The sequence below is a fragment of the Chiloscyllium plagiosum genome, chromosome 4, assembly GCF_004010195.1.
Source record: "Chiloscyllium plagiosum isolate BGI_BamShark_2017 chromosome 4, ASM401019v2, whole genome shotgun sequence".
NCBI classification, from domain to species: Eukaryota; Metazoa; Chordata; class Chondrichthyes; order Orectolobiformes; family Hemiscylliidae; genus Chiloscyllium; species Chiloscyllium plagiosum.
Window position 1 is genome coordinate 49,288,262 of NC_057713.1, and position 21,683 is coordinate 49,309,944.

The following is a 21,683-nucleotide window of genomic DNA, read 5'->3' on the forward strand; positions in this document are numbered from 1 at the left end:
CTGGATAAAGTCAAGGTTACCAATGTTGCAGCAATAAAAGAGGAAATGCAAACTGCCAGAATTGGAGAAGCACAAAACAAACTCCAATGGAACAGGTCTCAGAAGGGTGGGGCAAATTCAAAAAATGATTTGAAGACTAGGTGGGAATTTTAGATTTGAGGCCTTGTCAAACTGAGAGTTCACGACTGGATGAGATCTAACACAAGTTAGAGTGTGAGTAGCAGAGCTTTAGATGAGATGAGGGTGGTGGAGAGTTAATCAGTGGAGTACTAAAATAGTTGAGTATAACATAACAACATATGAATTAGGAACAGAAATAGACCATATAGCTCCTTGATAAAGAGCCATTCACTAAGATTATTGACCTGATTACTCCACATTCTCATCTATCACCCCTTTCTTATCAAGAATCTATCTATCTCTGTGTTTATAATATTGAAAGACTCTGCGTTTACTTTCCTTTGAAGAAGGATTCCAAAGATTTATGGCCATTGGTAAGAAAGCATTTTTCTTTATCGCTGACTGATTTTTTGTTTGAAACAGTGAGCCCTTGTTCCATTTTCTCCTTTTCTACCTGCACCATAGCGATTTTGATTTTGTTTTATTCATATAGGGGATGAAGCATCACTGAACAAGCCAGCATTATTCCCCATCCCAAAGGGCAGTTAAGGGTCAACCACATTGCTGTGGGTCTGGAGTCATGTACAGGTCAGAGCAGGTAACAATGGCACTTTCCTTCTCTAAAGAGCAGTTGAGTTTTTCCAACAATCGGTAATGGATTCATGGTCATCATGTGAATTCCAGATATTCATTGAATTAAAACGCACCATCTGCTATGGCAGGATTTGAACCTATGTCCTCAGAACATTACCTGGGTCTCTGGATTAACTGTCAAGACTAGAGTGGTGCTGGAAAAGCACAGCAGATCAGGCAGCGTCCGTGGAGCAGGATTCTGCCTGACCTGCTGTGGTTTTCCAGGACCACTCTGATCTGTAGCATCTGCAGTCCTCAATTTCACCTCTCTGTAACTTCCACTAATCGCTCAGCATCATATATTTGTCAATCAAGTTGTATCTTATTCTTCTAACCTCCTGCTGAAATAAGACTGGACTGTCCAATCTTTCCTCAGAAGAAAACTCACCCATTCCAGCTATTATCTAATGAAACTTCTTTGAATTACTTGCAATGCCGTTACACCATTTCTCAAATAAAGAGACAAATACTTTACAATGTTGAGAGGTATCAGACACAGAAGCCGTTTTGACCAGCAGATGCAATGAGTCAGAGCTAGAATTATGAACAGTCTGATTCAGCCTCTGACTAAGGAGAGCAACACAATCAGCGGCTCAAAAACAGAATTTGTGATGGGGTTTGAATAAGTTCTTTAGTCTTCCCAATATTAAATAGGAGGGAGTTTCTGTACAGCCAAAAGTGGATTTTGAACAATATCTAACTCATAATACTTCCCTGCTCAACTGAGTGAGGCAAGCAGTAACACAGGTCATGATATTGCAGAAAATTACGTAAAAATTAATTAAAGTTTTCAATCAGAAGTAGAAAATTGCTGCAAACACATATTAACATCAGAAAAATTGGAACATTCAATTCTTCAATGGATACGCTCGATAATTTTCACACCATGAGCAGAACAAGGAGATTCTATTGAGATGTCTGGATTGAATAGATATTGTAAATCCCCAATGACTGTACTGTTCCACTGTTAATTGCAGCCAGGAATAGACTCAGTCAAGACCTGTACTATTAATCATTCTAGCCCCACTTGGAGTATCAGTGACAGCATGATTTCTGGCTGAGCCTGATCAGCATTTCCTGTAATAATGGCACTGGAAAAGCACAGCCGGTCAGGCAACATCCAAGGAGCAGGAGAGTCGATGTTTTGAGCATAAGCTCTTCATCAGGACCAAGGGGGCGGTGCCGACTTGGAAGGTTAGATCTAGGATAAGGTGGGGGGAGGGGCAATGAGGAAACTGGTGAAATCCACATTGATTCCGTGTGGTTGGAGTGTCCCCAGATGGAAGATGAGGTGTTCTTCCCCCGGCATTGGGTGGCTAGGATTTGGTGGTGGAGGAGTCCAAGGACTAGCATGTCCTTGGCAGAGTGAGAGGGAGAGTTGAAGTGATTGGCCATGGGGTGATGGATTTGTTTAGTACGTGTATCCCACAGATGTTCTCTGAAACATTCCACAAGTTGGCATCCTGTCTCCACAATGTAGAGGAGACCACATCGAAAGCACAGGGCACATTAGATGAGGTGTTTGGAGGTGCAGGAAAATCTCTACCAGATGTGGAAGGATCCTTTGGGGCCTTGAATGGAGTTGAGGGGGAGGGCACAGGTTTTACACCTCTTGTGGTGGCAAGGGAAGATGCTGAGAGTGGAGGGTGGGTTGGTGGGGGGTGCGGAGACCTAACGAAGGAGGTTACAGAGGGAATGGCCTCTATGGAATGCTGAAAGGGGTGTGGAGGAAAATATATCTCTGGTGGTGGGGTCCGGCTGTAGGTGGTGCTGTCCTTGCGGTTGGAGGGGTGGGGTTCAAGTTGCGGGAAGTGGAGGAGATTTGCTGGTGGGCATTGTTGACCACATGGCAGGGGAAATTGCAATCCTTGAAGTAGGAGGCCATCTGGGATGTTCTGGAATGGAATTGATCCTCCTGGGAGCAGATATGGTGGAGGTGGAGGAATTTGGAATAAGGAATAGTGTTTTTACGGGAGGGGGGGTCTGGTGTGGTGGGAGGAGGTGTTGTCCGGGTAGCTGTGGGAGTTGATGGGTTTACAATGGATGTCCATGTTGAGTCAGTCACCAGAAATGGTGATGGAGAGGTCTAGGGAGGGCAGAGAAGGGGTCCAAGATGGTCCAGGTGAACTTGAGGTCAGGATGGAATGTGTTTGATAAACTGTTCAGCCTCCTCGTGGGAACACGAGTTGGCGAGGAGATCCTTGCCCAAGGAATGTGAAGGTAAGTTGGGTGGGGCAGGAGCAGGTGGAGACAATGGGTCATCCGAGACAGTTAGGTTTGTGAAGTTTGGGTAACAGGTAGAACCGGACGGTATAGGGTTCCCTGACTATGAGATTGGAGGCTGTGGGTGAGAGATCCACTGAGGTGATGAGGTTGTGGATGGCTAAACTGGTCCTCACCCTCCACCATTCCTCCTTTGAATCCTTCCACTTCCTTCAGACCAAAGGGGTACCCAAGGCATCTGCATGAGCCCCAGCTATGTTTGCCTCTTCATCAGGTATGTGGATCAGTCCATCTTCCACAGCTACACTGGCACCATTCCCCGCCTTTTCCTCCGCTACATCAGTAACTGTATCGGCGCCACCTCATGCTCCCAAAAGGAGGTTGGACAGTTCATCAATTTCACAAACACCTTCCACCCTGACCTCAAATTCACTTAGACCATCTCGGACTCCTCCATCCATTTCCTGAACCTCTCCATCTCCATTTCCAGTGACCGACTCAACATGGACATCGACTTCAAACCCACCGAATCCCACAGCTACCTGGACTACACCTCCTCCCAAATCCCCCTCTGTAAAAACGCTATCCCTTACTCCCAATTCCTCCACCACATCTGCTCCCAGGAGGACCAATTCCACTCCAGAACATCGCAGATGGCCTCCTACTTCAAGGACCGCAATTTCCCCTTCCACATGATAAACAATGCCCTCCAGCACATCTCCTCCACTTCCCGCACCTTCACCCTTGACCCACACTCATCCAAGATTGACAAGGACGGAACATTCCTGGTCCTCACCTTCCACGCCACCAACCTTCAGATACAACAGATCATCCTCTGTCATTTTCACCACCTATGGTCAAACCCCACCACCAGGGTTCCCTCCCCACCCCTTTCAGCATTCCACAGACACCATTCCGTCCACGACTCCCTCAATATGTCCACGGTACACGCCCCCACCAATCCCAAACACCCACCCACCCACCCTCCACTCTCGGCACCTTGCTTTGCCACCATAGGAGATGTAAAATGTGTGCCCACACCTCCTCCCTCACCTCCTCCCAAGGCCCCAAAGGGTCCTTCCATATCTGACAGAGATTTTCTTGCACCTCCAAACATCTCATCTACTATGAGGAGAAAGTGAGGTCTGCAGATGCTGGAGATCAGAGCTGAAAATGTGTTGCTGGAAAAGCGCAGCAGGTCAGGCAGCATCCAGGGAACAGGAGAATCGACGTTTCGGGCATAAGCCGAAGAGGGCTTATGCCCGAAACGTCGATTCTCCTGTTCCCTGGATGCTGCCTGACCTGCTGCGCTTTTCCAGCAACACATTTTCAGATCTCATCTACTATGTCCATTGCTCTCGATGTGGTCTCCTGTACATTGGGGAGACAAAACACCAACTTGTGGAATGTTTTAGAGAACATTTCTGATACACACGCACTAAACAACCCCACTGCCCTGCGGCCGATCACTTCAATTCCCCTTTCCACTCCGCCAAGGACATGCAAGTCCTGGGTCTCCTCCATTGCCAAATCCTAACCACCCGACAACAGGAGGAAGAACGCCTCATCTTCCACCTTAAGACCCTCCAACCACACGGAATGAATGTCGATTTCACCAGTTTCCTCATCTGTCCTCCCCTCGCCTTATCTCAGATCCAACCCTCCAACTAGGCACCGCCCTCTTGATAAAATGTCTTACCCGTCCATTTTCTTTCCCATCTATCTGCTCCACCCTCTGTTCCAACCTATTACCATCATCCACTACCTTCATCTACCTTTCGCATTCCTAGATACCTTTCACCCAGCCCCACTTCCCTCCCATTTATCTCTCAACCCCCTTGGCTTCCATACCCACCACCCCCAGCAACATTCCTGATGAAGACGTATGCTGGAAACGTCGACTCTTCTGCTCCTCGGATGCTGCCTAACCTGCTGTGCTTTTCCAGAGCTGCACTTTTTGACTCTGATGTCTAGCATCCGCAGTCCTCACTTTCTCCTATTTCTTCTGATAATGCCATCTTTTCCTTTCGTCACTTCCATGACTGCTCCAAGTTATCATGTGCAAACATCATCCTCTCGATTGTTTTTGGTATCGGAAAGCACATTTAATCAGCTGGCTTGTTGCTGTTCCAGTGTTATTTTATTCACGTTCTATCAGTGGGTTTCTTTTGTGTGCTTGAATAGACGGCTATTTGAGGTAACTGGTTTGTTGTAAGGGTGAAGAGTTAATAAACCAAAGTGTCATTTCAACAAAAGGAAAGAACTGCTTCAGAGGTGATATCATGTCAACTCCTTTTTGATATGATTGCAATGGATTTTTTTTTCTGCATGACAACTTAAAGCAATGCTTTTTGACTGTCGGTGAACATAATTATACATCAATGCAAAATGAACTAAACTATTACTGAGACTGTCAGCATGATGTCAGAACACTATGTTTAACATCAGTGTAAATTACTCCTGACAGTATTTTTATTATAAAGAAATAAGTTTTCCAACCACAGCATTTATTTTTCCGGTGCACAATCTATTCATTGTTGTTCACAAGGTGGAACTGCTGCATCTTTGATCTCACCACCCAATTATAAAGATGAATGCTAGCATTTGCTATTTCATATCTATTCAAGAGCTATACAAGACAATAACATTACTTCTGCTTTGATTAAGCAATTGGAGAAATAGATATATCCATGGCTGTTTTGTGTAAAAATGCATTGCATTTGCAAAATATAACTTTTTAATTATGTTCTCAGTAAGTTACACTAGCACTTGAAATAACTCCATAGAAGCAAATAGCCCGTCACCAAGTCACCCTTAATTTACAAATGCAGAGTCCCTGACATTGATCCAGCTCCCTCAGAACCAGCTGTCAGAGTGAATGACACAGGATGTCTGACACAGCTATTCTTCTTTTCTTTTTCAAGAAAGCCAAAAATGAAAAATGAAAAAAACGTCTGCCTTAAATAAGGGAGCGAGAAAAAGAAAACTCTCCTCCTTCATAGAAAACTAACAGGAGTAACACACTGACTGTGGTCCAGACAGCACAGAATCAGTCCCCTCCCTAACACAAAATGGAGAGTCCTTCGCCATTGATCCAGCTCCCTCAGAGCCAGATCTTGGAGACAACAGAATCTCTGACACTCCTGTTCTTATCTGTCAGCCAGGGCTCCCTGATTGGACCAGGATAACAGCTCCAATCAGGGAACTCATATTTCATGAGGGCCACCTGGATGACATTGTTCCAACCATTACATATCTCCCCCTTTCATTCTGAGGACATATGCCAGTTCTTTTTTTTTGTAGCTCTTCCTCGGGCATTTTAACACCAGGTCAGGTTCCTCCAAATCTGTCTCTGATAATGTGTAATGCACAGTAGCTCACCTCTTGTGAGCGGAAAATTTCTGGAGAAATTGATTTTTTTCTTCAGGCAGCAAAGGCATCAAGGTGGCGACACCCACTCATTCCATCCCGGATTCCGAGGTATCTTCAATGCTTGATGGAGAGAAAGAACCCATGGGTTCCCGAACAGTTTGAAAGGCTTTCAAGGAGCGGGCATATTTTGCTCCCACACCATTTGCAAGTTTGCAGCTTTTATATGGTCCATGTGCTCAGCCAGGACTGTCAGACATACTCAAACTGTATACATCACTGGACCTGACCTTACATCAAACATGACTTTTACCCATGAATGGACATTCCATGGTTTCATGGTTCCTACATTAGACTTCATCCCCTGAAGTAAACTGTCTCTCTCACTTAGCGGAGTCTTGTCTCTAGTATTGGTGTTCCACCCTCCTTCACAGTGCAGGAAGGTCAGATTTAACCTGTTGGGGAGTCTTCTCCCCATTAGCATCTCTGCTGGAGTTATCCCTGTAGTTGAACAAGGCTGGTTCTATAAGCAAATAGGAACTTGGACAGTTTCATATCCAATTAAACTGTAGACTGCTTCTTTAAGCCAGTCTTCAAAATTAAGACTGCAACTTCTGCCAGACCATCATGTGATGGATGGTATGGAGCTGTTCTTATAAGTTGAAAGCCATTTGGCTTTGGGAAAACTGAAATTCCCTGCTGGTAAATTGTAGTGATTGGAACCAGGGCCAGGTGGATCTCATTGACTGTGCGATCCTTAATTGGAGTTGTTAACCTGGACCAATCAGGGAGCCCTGGCTGACAGAAATAAGAGGAGATTCAAGGGCACTACTTGTCACTGGCCACTCGGGTGTTTCCTTTCTTCCTGGTGGTGGAAACTGAATAAAGATTTGTGCACCTTGTGTCTCTCACTGTGTCTCACATCTGCACACACACAACATGGGTGGTGGGGGAAAATATAAGCACTACCGCAGTTAGGCAGTAGTGTGGGGGCAAATTAAAAGAAAAGAAAAAAAGAGAAAAAAAGAAAAAATGAAAAGACTAAAAAAAAGGAGATTCCAACTCTATTTTGATTTAATCCCTGCTTTCCCCTTCACTGTTTGATCACGCAGCCTTGCCCTTTGATGTGAAGGGCACTGCTTGTCACTGGCCACTTAGGTGTTTCCTTCCTTCCCGGTGGAAATTGAATAAAGATTTAAACACCTGCTGTCTTTCACTGCACGCACACAACATGGGAACTAGGGAAAAATAAGTACTACCGCACTTAGGCAGTAGTGTGAAAAAAAATAAACAGGAAATTTAGAAGGTTTCCTCAAAAAAAATAAACAGGAAATTTAGAAGGTTTCCTCAATCTAGGGACTGGCTTTGAGCTGGCTGCTCAGAGCCAATGTACTGTGCACATGTAAATAAAAGATGACCCTGGGAGCAGATACGGCGGAGGCGGAGGAATTGGGAATACGGGATGGTATTTTTGCAAGAGGTAGGGTGGGAAGCTTTGAGCTGGCTGCTCAGAGCCAATGTACTGTGCACATGTAAATAAAAGATGACATGGTGACAGGATACCGACCTCTGTGAAGTTATTTCATAAACATTACCAGTGGCCCGTTATATGTGACCAATACTTCTGAGAACCTGTGTATTGCAAAAGTGCCTGCAGTTTTCCTATCATTGTCCCCATATTTGATGAGCGTACTCTATGCACATCCACCCACTTTGGGTGGGCAATGACTAAGAACATTAAACTTATGAAAGGACCTGCATAGTTGACGTAAAGCTGAATCCAGGGTTTACGCGACCATTCCCGTGAATGTGAGGGAACTACTGGTGGCGATTTTTCACCTTGTTGGCATTCTGGACACTGCCCCACCATCACAGGTATTACTGCATTCAATCCTGGCCACTAGCCATAATTTCTCACCAACATCTTCAGTTTGGAAACCATTGGGTGACTCTGGTGCAGTTCAGCCAGTATCTGGCAGTGATCTCTGCTCAGGACAACCACTCTTATTCACTATAGTAATGTCACCTCTACTGTGATCCGGTGTCTCCGGATTCAAAAAAGGTTCAATTCTGGTTGCGATGGTCCTTTGGTTTCCCTCATCACCACCAGCTGTTTCAGTTTTGCCAGAACTGGATCTCTCTGTGTCTAAAGTCTGATATTGTCAGCTGTGACTGGAAGTGTGTCCAGAAAATTTAAAACCATTATGGACTCTTCCATTTGTGGTAGCATCTGTGGTGTATCTGCCAGTGGGAGGCGGCTCAAAGGATCTGTATTCGCTACTTGGCCTCCCAGATGGTGTTCCAACTTATAATTGTATGCACTTAGTAGTAGAGTCCACCACTGACTTCAGCCTGAAGCTATTTGTGGCACTGCTTTGTATTCTTTAATTAGACCTAGCAGGGTTTATGGTCCATTGTTATCACAAACGTACATCCATAAAGATATTGGTGGAATTTTCTGACTTCAAATATGACCACCACACCTTCCTTCTTTATATAGGTTTGTTTTTAGTCTGCATTAGCCAAAGATGTACAGAAGAACCTTGATTATTCAAAGGACATGGGCTGGGAGCATTTTGTTCGCTTGATCGAATGCCAGATAATCAATGCTGGGTAATGTAGTTAGCCACGCATCGGGACCTTGTGATCTTGTTCGGATCATCCGAAGTTGGGTTAGTCGAATGCCAGACAATCGAGATTCCTCTGTATAGGCTATTAGGCGTTCCTCCCTATTAGGCCACCTATGAACTAATACTACCACAATGACATACGGGGAGCCATTGAATGTCATACCAGATCTCACTTGGGATCATATTGTGCCAACACCTTAGAGGATGATAGCTGTTTCTTCACTTCCCTGAAATTTATGGCTTGGCTACATGATAATTTCCAAGGCTAACAATTTTTGAAGAGTTGATGCAAATGTGCCTGGATGGAGGCCAGGTTATGTATTAACTTTCTGTAATAATGCACAGCCCAAGGAAAGACCTAAGCACCAGTAGAGAAATGGGAACCAGGGATCTTTTGATCAACCATACTTTAGCTTCTGACTGGTGTAATCTGGTCTTGTCGACTCAATAGCCCAAGTAGGTCACGTGAACGCACATTGCATGTCATCTAGGTAAATGATAACATGGGGTACACCTTGTTCATTGAAAAATTGCTAAGTCTGATGATTCCCAAATACAAACTCTTACGGATATTAATTGTAGCATTTCAGATTAGATTTTCTATAGTGTGGAAACAGGCCTTGCAGCCCAACAATCCACACCAACCCGCTGAAGAGTAACCCACCCAGACCTATTCCCCTACCTCATATTTACCCCTGACTAATGCACCCATCACAATGGGCAATTTAGCATGGCTAACTCACCTAATCTGCACATCTTTGGATTGTGGGAGGAAACCGGATCACCCAGAGGAAATCCACACAGACACGGGGAGAATGTGCAAACGCCACACAGACAATCACCCGAGGCAGGAATCGAACCCAGGTTCCTGGCACTGAGAGGCAGTAGTGCTAACCAGAATTATTCTGGGAATCCTCATCAAACCTCAATTGCAACACATGGTTCATGTCCACCTTCATGAAGGACAGCCCCCACAGCAAGCTTTGTATATGAATCTGCTCCACGAGGGACTGGGTATTTATCCAGCTGTAATCAGCAGTTTTCTGTTTCTTTAAAATCCCCACAAAGGCGGACCAACCCATCAGCCTTCACAATCAGTACGACCAGTGCTACCCATTCTGCAAGCTGGCCTGGTTTGATGATTCCTTCACTTTCCGAGTTTTCTGATTTATGCTCATACTTTTGCCCACATGGCAAATGACACTGGGTGGACATTGCAAATCGTGGAATTACTTTTTGGTCAACGTGCAAGGTGGCCTTGGCTCCTTTGGTAGTGCCTCAATCTTCCTGAAAAACATCTGGGTATTTAATTTGGAATTCACTCAGGCAGGCATTTTCTCTTTGAATAATGTTGAACCAGTCAAGTTGAATCTTTCTGAACCAATTCATCCCACCAAGCTTGGGCCTGAGCTTTTTACTACAATCACTGGTAACTGAACCAATTGTTTCTCATAAGAGACCGGAACCGAAGCTGTAACCTTTACCTGTTGAGGTTCCCCTGGTATAGATTCTCAACCTGGCCGAGGTCTTATGCAAATTTAAGGGTTGTAGTCCAGAGCAAATTTTGGTAAAGATACAGCAATCATTGATACAGCCACACTAATATTGACCTCCATTACAAATGGCTGACTATTTAACCAGACCTATGTTTTGGGGTTTTTCTGTGGGCTGACCTAGCATCCCTCTAATCAGGATATGTCCAATGTGAGACAAGGCAATTGCCTTCACTCAAGTGGTGTTCCCCAAGCTCTGTCACTCTGACGAGCGTGTCCATTTCCATCGGCTGCACTTGCCTCATTTGCCAATGATAAAGCCAATTATTGTGCCTGTTTGAAGTCCAGTTGGGTTTCAGCTAATAGCCACTTTTGCATGGTTACATTGTTAATCCCTTATAACTAATGATCTCTCAGCATCTCATTACGGTTAAATCAAAGTCACATGCCTGTGCCAGTCATCTTAACCTAGTCAAAAGTCCCAATATAGATTCCCCTAATTCTCATATTGCCAAGTAAAACTGATAGGATTTCAGAATTAGAGGCGGCTCTGGGTCATAATATTCCTTAACTAAACCTATCAACTCTTGAAAGGTTTTAGTATTAGGGTAAGTTAGGCACATAGTAACTGAAAAAGCTGCAGGTCCATAAGCTGTCAGGAGAATTCCTCATTGCTTTTCATCTGCCCTAATGTCATTTGCCTGGAAAAAATAATGCATGCTTTCCACATACTGGGCCCAGTCAAGCTCCCCAAATATCATTAAAAATGTTTACCCCAACTTAAAGACGACTGTTGCAAACAAATTTCTTCAAAAGCATGTATTATGCTCATCACCACTGAAATAACTCCACACAGACCAGTATCCCATCACCAAGTTACTTCTTATTTTCACGTGCACACTATTTGACACTGGTCCTGCCTCCTCAGAGCCAGTTTTCAGAGTGACCAGGATGTTTAACACTCTTGTTTTTTTTAAAAGGCTTACCCCAGTTCAAAGATGACTGTTGTGAGTGAATTTCTTCAGGAGCATGCTTTAGTTTCATCGCCACTCCACAGAGACTGGCATCCTATCACCAAGCCACCCTTTATTTATATGTGTGGTGTCTTTTTGACACTAATGCGGCTTCCTTAGAGCCAGCTCTCAGAGTGAACAGAACCTCTTCCACTCCTGTTGATTTTTTCTTTCTTTTTTTTCTTTTATAAACCCCACACTATTGCTTAACCGCGGTAGTGCTTATATTTTCCCCCAGCACCCATGTTGTGTGTGTGCAGGTGTGAGACACAAGGTACACAAATCTTTATTCAAATTTCCACCACCAGGAAGAAAGAAAACACCCGAGTGGCCAGTGTCAAGCAGTGCCCTTCACATCAAAGGGCAATGCTGCGTGTCCAAACTGTGAAGGGGAGGGCAGAGATTAAATCAAAATAGAGTTGGAGGGCAAAATAATGCACTCCACTCCCTGCGGAGCCCACCTCTCCCTGTACAACTCCAGGGTGTTGGTGGAGACCGTGTGCTCCTTCTCCAAGGACACCCAGGCTCTAACGTAACCGCGGAAGTGGGGCAGGCAGTCGGCCCTAATGACCCCCTCTACGTCCCACTGCCTGGACCTGTTTATGGCCAGTTTGGCCAGGCCCAGGAGCAGACCCACGAGGAGGTCTTCAGACCTGCCCTCCCTCCTCCGTACCGGGTGCCCGAAGATCAGGAGCGTGGGACTGGAGTGCAACCAAAAGCAGAGGAGGAGGTTTTTAAGAAAATCAAAAAGGGAGTGCAAACGCCCACACCAAATATACATGTCATCCACGTTCTCCACAGCGCCACAGAACAAGCAGTTGGGCTGGGAGTCCGTGAACCACCGCAATCTGCAGTTGCAGGGGACCGCTGCGTGCAGCACTCTCCACCCCAGATCCCCGAGAGAAAGGGGGAGGACTCCCGCGTAGAGAGCCCTCAAACACTCTTGCTCTTTTTTTTTCTTTTTTTTTCTTTTTTTTTCCAAGGACACCTGGGCTCTAACGTGACCGCGGAAGAGGGGCAGGCAATTATAGCACTTTATTTTTTTCTTAGGAAAACAGCCGGGTGGCAACACTCCTGCTTATTTATTTTTTTTATTTCTACCCCCACACTACCACCAAAGTGCGGTAGTGCTCATTTTTTTTCCCCCAGCACCCATGGTGTGTGTGTGCAGGTGTGAGACACAGTGAAAGACACAAAGTGTACGAATATTTATTCAATTTCCACCACCAGGAAGATTGGAAAACACCCGGGTGGCCAGTGACAAACACTGCCCTTCACATCAAAGGGCAGTGCTGTGTGATCAAAACAGTGAAGGGGAGGGTAGGGACTAAATCAAAATAGAGTTGGAGGGAGAAATGATGCACTCCACTCCCTGCGGCACCCACCTCTCCCTGAACAACTCCAGGGAACACTCTTGCTCTTATTTGTCAGCCATGGCTCCCTGATTGGACCAGATCAACAGCTCATTCTGCGAGGTACACCTGAGTTGACCTTGTTACAATCTCTACAGCACTCTAGCTTGCATATTTAAAATTTGCTTTTTGAACTTTTGCTTGAAACTTGGAAATATATTGTCGCCTCTTGACCATTGCTGGGTCAAAATCCTGGAACTGTCTCCTTAACAGCATTGTGGATGTACCCACACCAACTGGAACTGCAGGGATTAAAGAAGGCAGCTCATCACCAACTTCTCAATGCTCTTAGGGATGGGTAATAATTGCTGATCCAAACTGCAAAGCCGATATGCCACAAACTAATAATAAAGTAAAATCTGTAGAGGGCCTTATTCAGACCACATTTGAAGGACTTTGTGCAATATTAGTGTTATTATGTAAGGAGGATAATAGAATTAGAAACAGTTCAGAGAAGATTCGATTAACTGATTCCTGTATTGTTATCCTGTGAGGACAAATTAAGCAAATTGGGCCTATGCTATATAGGGCTGAGAAAAATGAGAGGTGATATCATTAAAACTGATAAGGTGGATTCTAAGATTATGCTCCCCTTGTCAGGAAGTCGAGAACTAGGGCCCCAGTTGGAAAATTAGAATCACCCACCTAAGACTAAGATGAGGAGAAGTTCTTTCTCTCAGGGAGATATTATTCTCTGCAGTGGAGTTTGGGTTTTTGAATGTATATGAGGGGGTGTTCGAGAGATTTTTGTTGAATAGAGATTCAAATGTTTTGGGGGACAGATAGGAAGTTGGAAAGATTTACAAGTCAAAGTGTAAATTAGAAGAAAGTTAGAAGAATTGTAAGACTTTGACAAGATCAGCGAAGACCATAGATTCTGCAGGGAGATTTATTAGACTGCAGGGACTGAAGTTTAGTTGAAAAAATGGTCAGGGACATGCACTTTGTATTAAGCCATGAAATATGGGCAAGCATCCATGTTACTCTCAAAGAAGTGGAGAAATTCCATCTAGGTTACAGAAGGCAGGAAATCCTTTGTTTTGCCTGCAAAAAGTGGTACAACATCACTTTGATTGTAAAAGAAACTGGGAAATCCCAAGCAAGCAATACAAAGTTGCTGAATGTCAAGTTTCTAGTTCAATGTTATACAACAGCATATAAACCTTTATTAGACAAAAAGAATAGAACATTGCTATAATTAAGCCTGTAAAAGCTTGAAGAGACTTTAGAACATGAGATTTCAAATAGTATTAAGATACTGCAAGATTAAAAGTTTTAAAGTCAGCAGATTACAAACAACCTTAAGGTTATAAATGAAAACAGCTTTACAGTATTAAGTATGAATGATGAAAAATTAGAAGAAAAAGTAAGAAAATTAACACAACATTAAAGATTTTGTATGAGACATAAGCTGAGAAAAAAGAAATTGAATTTTTAAGAAAACAGATCTTGATTTGCAGGATTACTTCAAATTAAAAAATAAATCTTATGCTGAACAAGTGATTACGCATTGTATTAAATAGGACCCACAAATGATAACATCAATTGCCAAAAAATGAATAAAGCCCAAGATCTTTGGGGAAGTTTTAATAGTTTGATACTTTGGTAGTTGCTTTACACTAAGAACAAACAAAATTCTTTATTGGGCAAGATTTAACTGAGGACTTCATTATCCAATTCTCTACTGAATAATGAAAAACCATGGCAAAGGAGGTTTGAAATCAAAATTCTTAAGAGACAATATTGTTGTTGGCATCATTCTTTGTCACATTTAATATAGTCCAAGGAAGGTATGGATTTGGAAAAAGTTTTTCATGTTAAAGTTGAAGCTGAAACTGGGAAGAATAGAGGAATGCTACAACTAACATGCAACACAAAGAGAGTAAGAGCGTTGTACTTAATTCACAATTAACAGTTCTCACTTTTGAACTTTCTCACACATCTTTCTGAAAACAAAGGAGTTTGCTTAATTCCAAAAGATCAACAAAGTCGAGAAAAAATATGTCTTTGAACAACCACTAAAGGGGCATCCAATTTAAAACTTAACAATCCAGTGCTGATGGCAAACCCAAAAATAAACAAGTAATCTAATGATCTTACCTACGCTGGCAGAAGAGAATTGTTTCACCCTCACATTAGAAAGGAAAACTGCAATTTTATGGAATTGGTGGAAATGTTTTCCATTCTGACCACCATGAAAGAAAATTCAAAACGAACACCAGCAGGTCTGCCAGAGGAAGTGAATACTGAGAAGAATGAGCTGTACAACCTACTCAAGCTAATTAATTAATCTTTGAACTTTGTTGAGACGGTAAAACAGCCCACTTTTGTCAGCCCGCTGAAACAAGACTGCTCAGCAAAATTTCTAAACTGAGTGGGGCTCCTCCCCAGGAATGTTGCATATTCTGATGCTTTTCACAGCTACCAGATGCACACAGGGAATTATTGTGCAGAGAAATTTGCCGGGAGGAGAATAAATGATGTTTCTGGCTATTTATTAAGTGACAGTACACCCAGCCTAACCATTCTCTTACAAAAGTGAAGGTTATGCGAGACAATTAATCAAATCTTGTGGCCACAACAATCAGATATTGTGATGCCTGTTACAGCGCCATTGCACAAGAAGATACAGATCATCTTAATCCCAGGGAAACCAATAGTCAGTCAACATACTTATCCTCCCATTTCAGATGCATTTAGGAAGAGATAAACAGAATCCAGAAACTTTACAAACATACTGGATAGAATTTTAAGGTTCCCGGAGGTAGATTTACAACTGGGAGCTTTAAAGATTTGTAGATTGGCTAGCACCAAGCTCATGGTCTACAGGGCAGCAGTTATAACTGCCCTCTTGTACACTTCACGGACATGAACTATATGCAGCAGAAACCTCAAATCCTAAGAGAAATGTTGACAGTGATCATTCTGCAAAATACTGCTGTTCCAATACAGAATAGGCAATCCAATATCAGATCAAAGTCCCCAGCACTGAGACACTGGCATCTCCGAGACATGACTTCCAAAATAACTCCACACATTCCAAGCTTCTTCATGGCAAGCAATTAGAAACAGAACAAAACAAATACTTCAAGGATGTCTCAAATCCACCCTGTGAAAATGTAATATCCCCATCAATTCATCAGAATCACCTGTCCTAAGTAGTAGGAGTATGGAATGCTTTGCCTGCAATGGTAGTAGGTTCGCCAAGTTTAAGTGCATTTAAGTCATCATTGGACAGGCATATGGACGTAATGGAATAGTGAAGGTGGGATGGGCTTCACATTAGTATGGGGAGAAAGTGAGGTCTGCAGATGCTGGAGATCAGAGCTGGAAATGTGTTGCTGGAAAAGTGCAGCAGGTCAGGCAGCATCCAAGGAACAGGAGAATTAGTATGACAAGGCAGCGCAACATTGAGGGCCAAAGGGCCTGTACTGCGCTGTAATGTTCTATGTTCTATGTTCTATGTTCTAAGACTGTTAGAAACTAGAGAAGAAGCATCAGCATTTCTGTAACATGTCAAGGTGCAGGCCAAGAACAAACAGGTAAAAACCCAAACATTCCAACCAACTCCTCATCAGCCACTTCTTCAATCATAACTTGCCCCATTTGTGGCAAGCTCTGTGGATCCAGTATTGATTTGTTTTCCCGTCAACTTCCTCAATGGCGGGTCAGGGAAATTCTGTCCACTTTCTCCAAGGTGATTTACTGCAGTTAAAAAATATATAAAATATATAAACACGACTGATTTCGAGAGAAATAAAGCACATACAGTTTATTTCTGGAACAGATAAGTTAGAATTGATGTTTTTAGAGGTATGTATGATGGTGTACCAAATGATTCCACTAAGTCTATTTAGTTCATAGTAGTAAAACAAAAATAAACTAGTGAGCCTGAAGAAAGAAAAGTCTCAACTTAAGTAGCTATAGGTTATTGCAGGATAACAATTAGATATAAGTAGTATCAGATGTTTTTGCTAAGGCTATTAGGAGACATAGATGATCCCTGGAGCTGAGGGGTGATCTTATAGAGGTTTACAAAATTATGAGGGGCATGGGTAGGATAAATATACAAAGTCTTTTCCCTGGGGTGGGGGAGTCCAGAACTAGAGGACATAGGTTTAGGGTGAGAGGGGAAAGATATAAAAGAGACATAAGGGGCAACATTTTCACGCAGAGGGTGGTACGTGTATGGAATGAGCTGCCAGAGGATGTGGTGGAGGCTGGTACAATTGCAACATTTAAAAAGCATCTGGATGGGTATATGAATAGGAAGTGTTTGGAGGGATATGGGCCGTGTGCTGGCAGGTGGGACTAGATTGGGATGAGATATCTGGTCAGCATGGATGAGTTGGACCAAAGGATCTGTTTCCGTGCTGTACATCTCAATGACTCTATGACTCTTCTATCCCATTTAAGATTCAGAGTTATTTTCCCAATTTTCCCATTCAAAACATGGTGACTTTTTCAGATTGGGTAATGCTTAATGCAGATTCCAACATTAATCTCTTTAAAAATGTTATTTTATACAATATCGCCCCACAAACATTTTATTCTTCCCCATTGTTAACATTTGTACATTCTTGTACATAATTGCATGTGCAACTATCTCATCACCTCCAAGTCTTTTATTTCACAAATTCAGGTAGTCTGGAGGTTTCAAACGTCTTCTAGAATATGTTCTCTTCAGACTTGAAAGGTTGATAGACCTTTGAGGACTATTAACCTTGATTGTGATCTTGACTTTTTGTGATCTGTTAAATGTCTCTTCATCGGAGGAAGTGTTATCACCTTAATATCTTTCACTGTGGACATCATTCCTGCTGACCCAGCTTGTTGGTACATCACTTTATCCAGAGGACTCTTTATGTTCTCAATATCTTTTACAGAGAACCATCTCTGCTGAATTTGCTAGTTGCATCGTAACAATATCTGACAGACATTTAATCTCATGAAAGAAGGCCAAGTGTTTTTTTTTCAGCATTCAGGCTTTCTGAACTTGTAGTTTCTTATTTTCTTTTTGTGCAAACAAACCTTCATTCTCAATCTACTGGCAGATTTCTCCAACACTTTCTGTTTCCCTTACTGAATGCAATCATTCTGCTTTGGAAGATGGAGAATTTAATGTTCCTCTTGAACCTGTGTTTCATTATTTGATATGAAATTTAAATTAGCCATAATAATTTGTTCTACAAGTGGCTTTGCTATCCAAACAACTTCAGTTAAATATCCCTCAATAAGCTTAAGAGGGTCATACTGCTCATTGCTGTTGTCAGTATTTGCTTCACACACAAAGTTTGCTGATTTCTTTCATCTGAATGTTTTTCAGTGAGGATAGACATGAAAAAGTTTCACTATTCCTGTACAGAAACAGTTTTCCTTCCTGTTGACAGTATGAAACAACTCTATTCTGCCAACATAGATAAACCCAGTCAATTCTTTCTTTTTTATTGAGTTCTGCCTGAGATGAAGAAGCCCAATGAAATCTTCTATCAGTTGTGTCTTTACCGACAGGACAACATCAAGTCATTCTCTGACTGACTTTTCGTTCATAGACTTAGCATAACTTGGTTTCTGCTAACTTGTCTGCTGACCCTTAAAACTAGTTGAACACTTTCTGCTACCTCAAAGTTAATGAGGTAAGGATATACAATCATAAAAATGAAAGATGCTGATTGTGAATTATATACAGATTCTCAACTCTCAAAGCTTTTTGTGTTGTATCATTGCTCATAGAACAGCTTTACTCTTAAGTATTATCCAACCTGGGCTATGTAATGTCATCTCTGTAGACTCTGATCTTTGTTTCTTTAGCCATGACAGTCAGTCTGATTAAAAAAATGGCACTCTCACCTATATCAAGCTTAAAATTAATTAATTTGATATGAAATCTGAGTTGTTTTGATCACCAATTTCCCCAAGGGGGGTATTGAATCTATTTTTTTAATATGCTTACAGTTCTATCACATTAATAGTTATATAAAAGACCTTTTGCTGCTCTAAAACTATGTCCTATTTATTGAAATGACCTATAGTTTTCAGACATAGCATTCTTTTGTCAGAACTGAGCACTGCTTCTGCTTGTATGGCTTTTTTTTGTTCCACAGTGCAAAGTTTGATTCAATATCTGCTGCTGGGCATGGTCTTTGTGCTGGCATGTCACATGTGTCTTTAGATTGTTTTCCCTGATAAAGTAGATAGGTTCTGTTGCCCTCCTTCTGTCAGAATTTATCTATGATTCAGCTTTCTCTGAAGTCAAATCTTCCTTGGACTATTATCCATCTGAGTCATCAATAATTAAAAGAAAAGTCACTTATCAGGTCAGATTTCAAAGACCATAGTTACTGTTTTTTCACAAACCTGCAGAGACCATAAATGGAAGTATTTATGGATACCGCTGGAAGTTGAACCTTCTGATAAATCATATCCATTCAAGAAGTTTATGTGCCCTCAGATTAAAGTAATTATCAAAAAGATGCCAGAACTTCCTTAAAAGTATCTGTGGTTTATTTTATATTCTGTCAAAATTTAACATCAGCTGTGGGAACCATTGAATATGGTAGTGTATTCACTTGTCCAGCTTCAAATTTAGCAATTATTTTTTCTATAATTCTGTATGTTAACAACAGTTTTCCGTGAGATATTTAATGCTTTGGTCCTTTTGACATATCTCTAACATTAAATACATGAGGTTGTGTTGTTTCTGTCACCATTTCTTCTTAATATGATAAGTCTGTAAGTTTGCTTGCTGAGCTTGAAGGTTTGTTTTCAGACATCAAATCTTCTCAAAAATCACTCTTAATATGTTTATTTCTACTGCCTAAAGTAAAGTTTTCTTTTATAATTCCAATGTTGTTTGCAAACATCTGACTGTTAGGCTTTTAATTTTCAGTTACATTGTTGTCTACTTTTCTTACAACAACATTTGTACAATATTTTAAACTCAGTGTTCTAGCAAGGCTGTTGACATTATTTACGAGTGTTTAAACTCAAATATAATAATGCTGCAGTGTTTTCTTCTAATAAGTTAAAATTCTGTTAAATAGCAATATCGTATCTTTATATTGCTTGCAGGATTTGTTTCCTGTATTTTTACAATCAAATGGTGGATTATCACCTTCTACGGGCAAAATTGAGTTTTTCTTGTCTTCTGCAGTCCAAATGTAGTATTCCCACTGTAGTCCAGATGGAGTATTCCCACGGTAGTCCAAATGTAGTGTTCCCACTGCAGTCCAGATGAAGTATTCCCACTTATTCACAGGAAAATTGATGCTTTCCCACCCTTCACAATCTAAAACATAATGAGTGCCCATTCCCCTATTTTCTAAATAAACTTCTGAGCCTGGAGCCTAGATAAATATTTCCAAAAAATCTATGTTTGGTTAGATTTCTTCCATTGTCATCACAGCCTTAAAATTCTTCTATCGTCCTCTGTCAGACTCTCACTTGTAAATCTTACAAAATTGTCCTGTTCTTCACTTAAACAATGTTTCCAATGCTAAATTAATTTAGTGGTCCTTGACTTTGCTCAGGGAGTGCACCCACTATAATGGCGGCACTCACTGTGAATGTTAAGTGCTCATTTTTATCTCTATCCTTCTCAGCCGAGTCACTTGTGCAGTTAATTTCAAAGGTTTGTTCCCTTTGTCTCCAAATAATTTACCTTTCCTCAGACCACACCTTCTGCAGAAACAGTTGGTCTCCAGGCAAACCTGCAATTAGAACTGCCCTGTAGACTCTGTAATTCCCAAATGTGACTAGACTTTTTAAAACTCTCTAACTAACCCATCCTATCCTTGCTGCACCTCTTATCAGTTCTGAGGTGAAGGCTTTCAACTGGAATACTGTCTGCGCCCTGTGTCCCTTTCAAGGTTTCTGTGGATTGCTTCTCTGCTAAACCACCTGCAATTGCTAACTGTGTACTCTTAATGTAGTACTGTTCCTAAAATGGTAAATTCAGTTGCCTTCTGATTTTCTTTTATCCTGAGTGAAATGGATTGTTTTTACTGTTGTTACTTTGAGATATTTAAGTAACGATCTCACCAGTCATTGTCATGTCAAATGTTTACTGAGCCAATTACTGGCAATTTGTATTCAGGGTAGCGAGGTTAAGGGCCTGCTCATTTAATAGCAGCAGAGAATGAACTACCAGTGATTCTTAACAAGAGGCACTTGTCTTCACAAGAAGTAGTTTATTACGTGATAGCAATCGATACAAGTTATATCGGCTAGTTCAACACAGTCTCAGCAGGTATCAGGAGACATGATGGGTTCTAAGTTAGACTTTTCAATTCTCCACAAGACTGTGTGACAGAATCAGATTAGGTAAAGCCAAATGCAGTCTCCAACATCAATCCTCTCAGAAGCATTAACTTATATAACACTCTCCTCAGTCATTGCCTGACATTCTCATTATTTTCAGCATTTCCTGATCTTATTTCATGTTTCCAGTTTGTGCAGGATAATACATTTATTTAAATATCCTTAAGTGATAGATGTATTTATAAATCAGGCTACATCAATGACTATTTCAACTCAGAAACAACCTTAGGTTGGATAAATATATTATATTTCCTCTAGAACTGGAAACTAACCATCACTGACCCTAAAATTGGTCTTCATAGCAATGCGTCACAGGTGTAGCACACTGCTTTCCATTCTACAGGTCAGTTATTTCTGGCCAATGTATCCATAAACCTTCGGTCTCCTGATAACACAGGTCACCAAATTCTGAGTGATGGCAGAGTGACTAAAAGGCACCTTGCTCTGATGAAGGTGATGGATGACATTAAA